The following is an 11,381-nucleotide window of genomic DNA, read 5'->3' on the forward strand; positions in this document are numbered from 1 at the left end:
AAACACAGTCTTGTAGCTAATTATGCTTTTGGTTGAGGAGATAAAATACTATGTTCACAGAGATTTTTAAAAGATTGTAAATATAGCAAATAACTAAGAAATATACACAACTGGCATCACATATTTGAAAAAGTACCATTGGATTATCTAGAACAAAAATAAAATATGTAAAATTAAGAACTCAGCGAATGAGTTTGCTATGGACTGAATATCCTCCCAAGTTCATATGTTGAAATTCTAACCACCAGTGTGATGGTATTAAGAAACGGGGCATTTGGGAGATAATTAAGTCATGAGGACAGAGTTCTCAAGTAGGATAGGCATCCTTATAAAAGAGACCCCCATAGAGCCCTCTCACTCCTTCTACTATATGAGGACAAGTGAGAAAATGGCAATCTATGCAACAGGAAGAAGGACTTCACCAGACACCAAATCTGCTGGCACCTTGATTTTGGACTTCCTGGCCTCCAGAACTATGAGAAATAAATATTTGTTGTTTAAGCTACCCAGTCTATCATATTTTTGTTAGAGCAGCTCAAACCAGACTAGACAGGGTTTAAAATCTACTTATTCATTTAGTCCAATATAGTAAAACTGGTGAAAACAAAGAAAAGGAGAAAATGTTAAGGGTAAGAAAAGAAAGATTACCTTCAAAGGAGCAAAAGTGAAATTGACTTCTAATTTATCAACACACTTAGTGAACATCAATAAACAATCAAATGCAATTTTTAATGTGCTGAAAGATTACTACTAACCTAGAAATCTTTAATAATGAAATTTCATTTTTTAGAATTAAGATGAAATGACATTTTCAGATAAATAAAACTAAGATGATTTGCCACTAGCTGAGCCACACTGAATAAAATATTAAAAGATATTCTTTAGGCAAAAAAATAACATTTAAGCAAAAAAGAGATACAAGAAGGAATAAACGAAATAAAAATAATAAGTATGTGGGTACACCCAAATGAATAATGACTGTATAAAAATGTTTAGATGTCTTGAGAGGTTTAAAATATAAGAGAATTAAAATAAGAAGGCAAGAATAGGACAGAAGACAGGAGAGGGATACATGGAGTTAAAGCATACTAAAGTTCTTGATTGAGAGAGGACAAAAGCACCAATTAACAGAAGAGAAGTGTAGCAGAATTATTTTTTAAATAGTTTAAAAAAAATGAAAGCAATCCACATTTGCATCAATGATAAAATAGATTAAGTTGTTATATATTCATACAATTTTACACAACATAGAAATGAAAGTAAGTTGACTATAGCCTGTGAATAAACCTCAAAAAATTCGTGTTTAAGAGAAGAAAGCCAGACACAAAGAACATATATCTAATTATTCTATATGTATAAAATACAAAAACAGGTAAAACTAAATTTTGGTGTTAGTAATTATGCTTAGGCAATAAAACTTAGATAATAAAACTACAAAGAAAATCAAAGAACTCATCACCATAAAATTTAAAACAGTGGCTACCTTTGGGAAGGATTGGGGCTGGGAGGAAATCTTCATAGGGTTTCTGAACTGCCAAAGCTGATAATGTTGGATTTCATGACCCTTGTGATCACCTAGGTGCTTGCTCTGAGATATAATGTCAGGCTGTGTATTTTATTTTCCATACTGTTCTGTATGTATTTCATAATCAAAATATTTTAAATGCAAGTTACAATGCAGAATTTATAATAGGTTCCCAATCTTATGTTACAATTTTATGTGCTATACACATTTGAAACACTGGAAGGTTTTCTCTTAACTATTAGCACAGTCGTTTTTTATTTCTGTTTTCACATTTTCTGTACTCTCCAAATTTTCTACAGTGAAAGTGTGCTTCCAATTGTGCATACATTACACAAAAATACTATAATTAATTTAAGCAATATTATAAGGGACATTTATAATGCTTTCCATTTTTTCACACCTAAGTGTAACCATCCTTCTACATATATATCTCTACCCTTTATTGTGAGATAAATTCCTAGAAGTTAAATTACTGGCTCAAAAGTCTAAATATCTGACATCTGCCAGGTACTGCCATATTGGTCAGTAAAAACATTTCCCCACAACCTTGCAAACAATAGATGCTGTGATTGTCTGAGAAATGGCCTCCAAAGAACCAGGTCTTAATCCCTGGAACCTGTTAAATATTACCTTAAGTGAAAAATAGATTTTGATTAGGTTAAGTATCTTGAAATTATTCTAGATTATCTGGATGGGCCCCCAGAACAATCACAGCCTCAAATATAATCACAAATGTCTTTAGAAGAAAGACTTGGTGTAGAAGTAGATGTAATGATGAAAGCAAGACATCGGGGTGATGTGAGGATGGACTGTAAGTGGCCTCTAGACGCTAGAAACAAATTCTCCTCTAGAACCTCCAGAAGGAACCAGCTCTGCTAATACCTTGACTTTAGTCCAGTGAAACTGATTGCAGCTTCTGGTCTGTAGGAGAATAAATTTATGTTTTAAGCCATGCAGTTGGTGGTAATTTGTTACAGCTGCCCTAGGAACCTAATGTAGATCCTATAACTTTTTAATTTTTGCCAATTTGATGGTTCAAAAAATTATCTGCCTGTTTTCTTTCTTTCTCTCTCTTTTTCTTCCTTTCTTCCTTTCTTTCCTTCCTTTGTTTGTTTGTTTGTTTCTTTCTTTCTTTCATTCTTTATTTTGCTACATCAGAAAATTTGGTCTTTTCTTATTTTTTTTTCATTAGTGTTTTTCCTATGAATCATCTGTTCATATCCCTTGCCCTTTTTGATATTAGATATTGTATATTATTATGTATTGTAGATCATATATATAATCTCCTTATTATCTTCCCATTTATCTCTCTCAAAAAAAAATAAAGTATTTTAATCCTTTAAGTGGTTGAGGCCCTCTTACTCATGATAGATATTCCTAAAGCTAACTGCTTGTCTGAATTTTTGAGCCCATCGCTGACCACTGCATTTCTGCACCACCCTCAAACTAATATTTTGCTTCTCCTGTATCAACTGTGTCCTCATGTCTCAAAAAGCCTTATGCCTACAGACAGGTGAACTCATTGTTGTGATATATGGCCAGCACCCAGCCCCCAAAAAACAAGGAATTCTTTATTGTTTTCTTTTAAAACTGTATGGCCTCCCTCATCTCTTGGACTTTACATCACTGCCTTGGCTTTCTAAGTCTGGCAGTGGCTCCCAGATAAGTCATAAATACTACTACCCTAGACTAAGCTTTGACTTATCTGGTGTTCTCACTATGGACCAGGTATATCATTTCTGTGGCTTTTGAAACAAATATGCTGGAACCCTATACCAGACTTACACTATATATTGTATGTTTATCTATCTCTGCAGGTGTACTCCCAGTAATTATAAGCCCATACTCTTCCTTGAGGACACCCTAGTCTATTCCTTCCCAAACCCAGTATTCTTCTGTAGTACAGGTGCTGCCACTCACATTCCTGCCAGGTGAACTCTCATCCCACAGATGAGAACTAAACATATAGGAGAATCAGCAGCAGCCATTTGATTTTATACCATAATCCATACATCTGACGAGTTCTTTCTGGAATATGAAACTGTGTTCTGTGTTCCTAGCCCTATCCTTCCATGCACCCAAGCCCTCCCATCCCTACTGTTTGTGTCCCAATCCACCATGAAGTCCAGGCCCCTTCCAACTGCTCCATACCACTGTGGATAACTTTTTTATGTCAAGTTTTATGCTAATATAATTTTACCTACTTCTTGAGGTTGTTGGGAGGAAAAATATAATAATGGAAATGGAATTGTGTACATGTAAGGCATGATCATTTATCAAGTTAGCTGGAATTGAAATAAATTTATACTCGAACGTGATCTGGAATCATATCCATAGTTCTGATTACAATTCATTTCAAGATCTGGAGTATACTCCTATTTCTATTATTAATGAAATGAAATGTTATACCAAAGACAATTACATTAAACCCTCAATAAAATCTGATTGATGTCAGGTGAAAGCCTTTCTATTGAATTTTACTTAAGTGAAGAATCTATGTTTTACTCACTTGGTTCAAAATCAATCAAGTTACCAAGGACATAAAATATTCCAAGCACAAATTAATACCTCATAAGAAAGGCAGTTTAAAAAGGTAATCTACATATATAATCAATATAGAACACTCAAAGAAAGTATTTTTATAGTTTCTGAAGTATTCAAAGTAAATTTTACCTCTTCCAGCACTTCTGAAGTCCTGAAGTAAAGCTTTTATTACTAGGTAGATTAAAGAAAATGACCTAAAAGTGAGTCATTTTCTCAAATAAATTGAAATACTATTATCTTAATTCTCAATTCGTTTCTGAGTATAGAAAGTTATTGGAATATTCAAAAGATAAGATTAATGATGTTCCACTCGTCTTGATGGCTATAAAGTAATTCCAAAATTGGCTGCATATTACTTTCTCACAAACTAAAATAAAATATACTTATAGTAGACCTGGTGCATTATATGTGTGGGCATGAAAGAGAGAGAGAGAGAGAGAGGCATGCAACATTGCTGTCTTAGGGAAAATACCCTTCATTCACGCATTTGTTGGGATAGGGCTGACTTCCATTAGATATGTCTAATCAGAGTTCTCCCTGGTATTTCCCCAGAGCCTTAGGAAAAATATTTATTTTCTCCAGGATCTGAAGCTTTGAGGGTCTTGTGAGGCCAAAGCCTCTGCTGGCCATTTTCCAGCCTCACAGAGAGTCTTTATAAAAATGAAGCCAATACAGAGACAGAGAGAGAGAGAGACAGAATTGAACCCTGTAAGTAATGTTTAAGTACTTGTAATAAGGTCATACATGAAATTGTAAAATTTTTTGTACACTTAGTATCATTAATAAATTCTTTAGAAAAAATAGATTGCAGATAATAACATCCTAATTCTGTATTATGTTTCATGTTATTGTTCTCAGCATTTCTATTGACACCAAAACATTTCAGACTATGGTCCCTCCTAGAAAATGATCATCAACTCTCTCTGGGTTTTCAATAATTGCTCTTCCTTTTACCACAAGCTTTTAAATAAATTTGACTTTGTAGATGTCACCCTGTTGTCCTAAAAGTCCATCCAGAAAATTTAATTGAGTCTACTCTAATAAAAATACTCATTATTTAAAGCTCCCTTGTAATTTACATTTGCAGTTAGGGTTAGCATTTATCTTGATATTAGACTTTTCTTTTCAAAGGGAAGGAAGAAATCAATTTCGTACCTTTTGTCTGATCAACAATATTTATTACCATTTCCAAAAATTGATTCTCTAGTACTAAGGCTGTGCAATCAAAACAAGAAAACCAATGTTACCACAGATGAAAAACAACTTTGGTTCCTCCATTTCCCAGGAGTAGTCTACATTCAAGGGGATGATACATTGTTTTATCAGAACTTTAATGCATCTCTCAAATTTCTCTTTAATATTCAAGCAGTATTTAATAGAATTTTAAATATAATCTGCTGTCATAAAGCCACAGATATGTTTTGACTTGCATGGCTGAAGAAGAGGACAGTACACAGACATTCTTCCCAAATATTAAAATTCAACTGTTTACTATTTATGTGGACCTCAAGTTTTAAAACTGTTCAATTATTCAGCTCTAAATTCAAATTCTGGGCTTTGGAGAGAGAGATTTTATTGCTTATAAATTGCAATGTTAAGGTATTTTTTCCTGACACTTAAAATATGACCAATTTGAATATTTGGGATGAAAAAGACTAGGTTGTTTACAAAAGCAGAGACTATTTCTGTGACAGAAAAATAGTCACTTTAATTTCATTCAACATTAACTTTATATCCATGTGTTCAGCTAAGAAACAAAATTTTCCATCTCCCCTTGCAGCTAGGTAATTAAAACATGTGATTAAGTTTGGGTCAATGAGATATTACCAAAAATGCCATGTGGATGTCCCTAAAGGGAGGAGATAATATTTCTTTATTTTGTTGCTTGCCTGAAATGTGATGTGAAGTTCAAGATAAAACCACATACTGATGTGCAGAACAGAAATATTAAAACCAGGATGCCTGATGATATAATGAACACTCTGTACAGTCTTGAATTGCCAAATTCCAGGCTTGTTTTATGAGAGAAAGAAATAGACTTCGATCTTATTTAAGCCACTATTATTTATGGGACTTTTTTGTGTTTTCTGTTGCAGTTAAACCTAATCATGCATACCAATTTTCTAATTTCCAACTGAAAATGTTTCTTGCCAATGTTATACCAGCGGTTCCATGTGCATTAAGATAACATTATATGCTTCAAATCCTTATTCTCTGTCTCTCTTTTCTAATTCTCCAGCAGCCAGTGTAAAGAAGAGACAGGAATTAATCAATGAATTGAGGCTGTATAGAAAACTTCACTAAACAACAACTATCAGGTATATGTGGGGCAAATACATGCATTGCATTGTGATAAAACATAAGGCATATTTTTTTTCCAGGTTCTAGCTTCTTAGCAAACATCCATACAAACCTCTGTGACAAACTATGGAAACTGAGACAATCCTGCTTTCCTAGTGATAGATATGGGCTAAGCTTATTCAGAATGATGTTACCAGATCACCTAGTGAAGCCTACTAAAATGTTTTCTTTCATGCATGTCTCTCTTCTTTCTTTTTTAAATTTATTTATTTATTTTGAGAGAGAGGTAGAGAGAGCACACATGCAAGTGGGGGAGGGGCAGAGAGAAAAACGGAGAGAGAGAATCCCAAGCAGTCTCCATGCTGTCATCACAAAGCTCAAAATCACAAACCATGAGATCATGCCCTGAGCCTAAAGCCAGAGTCAGACACTTAGCCAACTGAGCCACTGGGGAACATCTGTCTTTCCTCTTTCTAAGTGTAAGAATTCCTGGGGCACTTTCTCCTACCTTTTCCAGCTTCAATACGCTATGTCTTAGGAAGTCCATTGTCATTATAACCAGTGATCCTGGGGTGGGGGTAGAGAGTGGTATTTCAGGACTCTCTTTCTCAGACCATAAGACAACTAACATTCTGAAACATCAACTCTAACAGATCAAGTCATCAGTGTAATGAAATACTTTCTGTAAGCCATTAAAATTCAATGTTCACATCAAATAAAAAATATGCATATATAACATTTTTCCTACATTAACTTTTTAAAATCCAGAAATGATTTTTTTAATTTAGAAGAAAAATATTCTATTATCCTCCTTTCCACTTTCCAAGACAGTTTATTGAAAAGAGCTGACCTAGAACCTGCCCTGAAAATTTCCTGTAGATATTTAAGGCTATTTAAGAAATGTTGCAATTTCAGAGTTTCTTCCAATTGTATATATGATAAAAGGTAAAGAATGGGTCTAGTAGAGCCTTTGGTACAGAACAGAAGCTCAGTCCAAATTATGATTTGCAAACTCTGACACTTTCAGGTCAAAAGTATTGTAAGGTCAAAGTATTTTCATAAAACTACTAAAACATTATTGAGCTATTTCACTGTGCTGACATTTGCACTTCGATGGTACAAAAAGGAATGTGGATGAAAATGCTGGTACCTTAGCCTGAATAAGGCAGTGGGTCTAAAGCTAAACCAACAGTCCTTGTTTTCTTCACCTCCACACACCCTCCCTTTGGAAAAAAAAAGTCAATTTCACTTCAGAATGTTTTTGATGATATGGTAAAATAATTTTATTAAATACTGAGAATTTGGGGAAACTTGATCTGTTACTGTATAGCTCTCTAATAATGAGGTTTCTGATGAGCTTAGTGGCAATGTTAACAACTGTGATTTTTAAAAAAATTTTTATTATTATTTTTAATGCTTATTTATTTTTGAGAGAGAGTGTGTGATCAGGGGAGGGACAGAGAGAGAGAGAGAGAGACAGAATGTGAAGCAGGCTCCAGACTCTGAGCAATCAGCACAGATCCCAATGCAGGGCTCAAACCCCCAAATTGTGAAATCATGATCTGAGCAGAAGTTGGATGCTTAACCAATTGAGCCACCCAGGTGCCCCCAAAAATGTGATTTTTAAATGTTTTATGATGAAATGTGTCACTATGTGGAAGTCTGCATAACTCAGTGGACCATTTTCCAAGTGGCCAAAAAATGATGTTACAAAATCATTCATGGGTAAAAATATCCATTCAGAATACAACATAGGCCATGGATTTCAATGAAAGAGTATGAAAAGCTCATTAATACAGTTTAGATTCTACATTGCAACTAACGTTTAAGAATGTATCACTTGTTGAATTTTGGTGTAATATCAAAAAAAAAAAAAACCCCACAATTATCTGAAAAAGCTACACAAATATAGCCAGTTCTATTTTAATGCTTGTTGTGAAAACCTGAATTTATTCCAACAATAATAACCACTGGATGAATAAGGGAAAGTGAACACAGCTGAAGCGAGCTGTGTAGGAATACATAAACCACCACCAGACACACATCTCACAAGGACACCGAGACACATCTGACATCCAGTGTTAGCAATGTTCCATTCAATTTCACATCACCCTCCTGCCACCACTACACAAAAACTCACAAGGTACAATTGTCAAGGACACAGACCCCGTCCCTCCCCCTCTTTAATTTCCCCCCTTCCTCAGCCCATATTGTATTTCCCTCTGTGTTCCCTTTTCTGCTTTTTCCTTCCTTCTCTCTCTTTCTTTCTTCTTTCTTTTCATTATTTGAAAAATGTTGTATTCTCCTATATTAGAAGAACAGAGGTTTTTACTATTTTGCTATTTCTTCTTAAAACTTTTTCTACTTTATTGATATACAATTGACAAACAAAATTGTAAGATATTTAAAGTGTACAAGATCATTTGACCTATCTGTACGTTGTGAAAGGATTCCCCTACCAAGTTAACTAACACAACCATCACCTCACGTATTTACCTTGTAAATGCATCCACCCTTGGTGTTTGTAGAAGGCCACAGAGTAGAATGAGCAACATGATCCACGTCTGAAGAGCCCTTTTATCCTTCTAGAACAATCTATTAACTCAGCTCTGCCCATCTAAAAAAGCATCATCGAAGCTATGTTGTAAGGGAAACACAGTCTCAGGAATACAGAATTTAGCATCCATGTGGAATAACCACATGGAATTACTTCGAAGGGATTTTTTGTTTTCCTTCCACATTCTTGTAACTATGTAAATTCTATTCTCAGGCAAAGTATGGGTAACTCATATATCAAATATTTGATCTGTTAGATTTAAGGGAATATGATCATCCTCTTTGTAGCTTACTGTCAACTCTTTCTTACATTATTATATTTTATTCCACATTTGTTTTAGAAAAATTAGATAGCAAATGGAAGAACAAACATTGTTACAATGTTTCTCCTACCCAAAGTAATCTACACATTTAATGCAATCCCTATCAAAATGCCCCCAAAATTTTTCACAGAGCTATAAAAAACAATCCTAGAATTTGTATGGAACCACAAAAAAACCCAAATAGCCAAAGCAATCTTGAAAAAGAAAACCAAAGCTGGAGGCATCACAATTCTGAACTTCAGGCTATATTACAAAGCTACTGTCATCAAGACACTATGGTACTGGCACAAAAACAGAGACGTAAATCAATGGAATAGAGTACAAAACCCAGAAACTGACCCACAACTTTATGGTCAACTAATCTTCAACAAAGCAGGAAAGAATATCCAACGGAAAAAAGACTGCCTCTTCAACAAATGGTGTTGGGAAAACTAGATGGCAATATGCAGAAGAATGAAACTGAACCACTTTCTTACACCATACACAAATATAAATTTAAAATGGATGAAAGACCTAAATGTGAGACAGGAAACCATCAAAATCCTAGAGGGGAACACAGGCAACAACCTCTTTGAAATTGGCCATAGCATATTTTCTCTAGACATGTTTCTGGAGGCAAGGGAAACAAAAGCAAACATGAACTATCGGGACCTAATCAAGATAAAAAGCTTCTGCACAGCAAAGGAAACAATTAACAAAACTAAAAGGCAGCCTATGGAATGGGAGAAGATATTTGCAAATGACATACATATCTGATAAAGGGTTAGTATCCAAAATCTATAAAGAACTTATCAAACTCAACACTCAAAAACAAATAATCTAGTTTAAAAATGGGCAGAAGACATGAATAGACATTTTTCCAAAGAAGAAATCCAGATGGCTAACAGACACATGAAAAGATGCTTAACATCACTCATTGTTAGGCAAATACAAATCAAAATCACAATGAGATACCACTTCACACCTGTCAGAATTGCTAAAATTAACAATGCAGGAAGCAACAGATAATGATAAGGATGAGGAGAAAGGGGAATCCTCTTACATTGCTGGTGGGAATGCAAACTGGTGTAGCCACTTTAGAAAACAGTATGGAGGTTCCTCAAAAAGTTAAAAATAGAACTACCCTATGACCCAGGATTGCACTACTAGGTATTTACATAAAGGATATAAAAATACAGATTTGGCAGGGTACATGTACCCCAATGTGTATAGCAGCATTATCAACAATAGCCAAACTATGGAAAGAGCCCAGATGTCCATCAACTGATGAATAGATAAAGAAGAAATAGGATGGAATATACAATGGAATATTACTCAGCAATCAAAAAGAATAAAATCTTGCCATTTGCAACCATGTGGATGGAGCTAGAGAGTATTATGCTAAGCAAAATAAGTCACAAAAGGAAAAATATATGATTTCACTCATGTGGAATTTAAGAAACAAAACAAACGAACATATGGGAAGGGGGAAAAAGAGAGAGGGAGGTAAGCAAACCACAAGAGATTCTTTACAATAGAGAACAAACTGAGGGGTGATGGAGGGAGGTGGGAAGGGAATGGGTTAAATGGGTGGTGGGTATTAAGGAGGGCACATGTAGTGTTGAGCACTGAGTATTATATGTAACTGATGAATCACTAAATTCTACTCCTGAAAACAATATTACACTAATGTTAACTAACTAGAATTTAAATAATAATTTGAAGAAAAAGAAAAAAATTAGATAGCAGTAGTCATTTCTTACTCCATTTTGCAGTGAAGAATTTGCAGTGATAATTATTAATGTCTTTGTTCAATTTTTGCTATTGTTATACCAGTAGGTAACATTCACCTCCTTTTTTTAACACTATTTTGAAATTGAGTTGGTAACCTATCTTGCAGATGCATAAAGAAGCTTTGAAATAGTATAATATTATAGCAGTCAGTCAGTTTTATTTCTTCTTGTACATTGGTTTTTGGACAATGTAGTTTTTTAAAAAATGAATCATTCATTTCATGAAATTTATAGAAAGAAAAAATTATGGGTGCACACACAGAGAAAATTACCCACTAGATAATACAAGGTGAACATAGGTAAGTTCAATGAAGCAGGATTTTTTTGTAATCTTTTATGAAAGGTTATTGCTTGCTTATT

The sequence above is a fragment of the Panthera tigris genome, chromosome F2, assembly GCF_018350195.1.
Source record: "Panthera tigris isolate Pti1 chromosome F2, P.tigris_Pti1_mat1.1, whole genome shotgun sequence".
NCBI classification, from domain to species: domain Eukaryota; kingdom Metazoa; phylum Chordata; class Mammalia; order Carnivora; family Felidae; genus Panthera; species Panthera tigris.